The following is an 838-nucleotide window of genomic DNA, read 5'->3' on the forward strand; positions in this document are numbered from 1 at the left end:
AAGAACATTTTGGTCAAAGATAAAGGAAGAAGTAAAGTAATAATAGTAATAACAATAATAATAAGCCACTTGTTAGAGTGAGAAGAATCTCTAGTTCTTTGGGCACATGTGTTCATATGATTATTGGGAAATTAATATATCATTTCTCTGGGAAGACAGGGAATGAAGCATCTTGTCTAATGAGACCAAGGTCTGAGGTTCTTTCCCTGGAGTTCATGACAGGCCCATGAGCAAAATTCAAGTCTGAAAGTATTTGCAAAATTTTGTGTATATATGCAAGTGTGCATTTTTCTGGGGGAGATAATCCACAATTTCTATAGAGATTTTCAAAGGGTTCCTAAGGCAGAAAAGGTTAAGATTCACTTTTCAAGGCTAGGAATAAAGTCTCTCAATAGGAGAAGCAGAGATCAGAGCCTGCCAGGAAGTAAGGTGCGTAGGAAAGAGGAAACTCATATTCACACCTGATGCACACCACTCATACTCATGGCTCCATTTACACACAAGTCTAAAAATGAGAATTATCTTCTGGATGTATGAAGGTTAAACCATTTTACTCCTATAAAATGATTTTTAAATTGATGAATCTTGGCACTTTCACATATTCAGATTTTAGAACCTTTATGTTTCAGACAACAGAAAAGGCATTAAAAGTGGCTGCCGTAGGAGATAGCCTCGTTGCCACCTCTAAACCCTATTGTACATACTCAACAATAAGAGAAGACCCAAAAGGACCTGGCCACTTATCTATACCAGAAAACTTTAAAGCTTATTTCTGAAGGATACCTCACTTTTTTTATCTGTAAAACAATGATATTAACTCCCATGTCCTTCAAAAAAG

Source organism: Propithecus coquereli, unplaced genomic scaffold, assembly GCF_000956105.1.
Source record: "Propithecus coquereli isolate 6110/MARCELLA unplaced genomic scaffold, Pcoq_1.0 Scaffold59, whole genome shotgun sequence".
In the NCBI taxonomy this organism is placed as follows: Eukaryota; Metazoa; Chordata; class Mammalia; order Primates; family Indriidae; genus Propithecus; species Propithecus coquereli.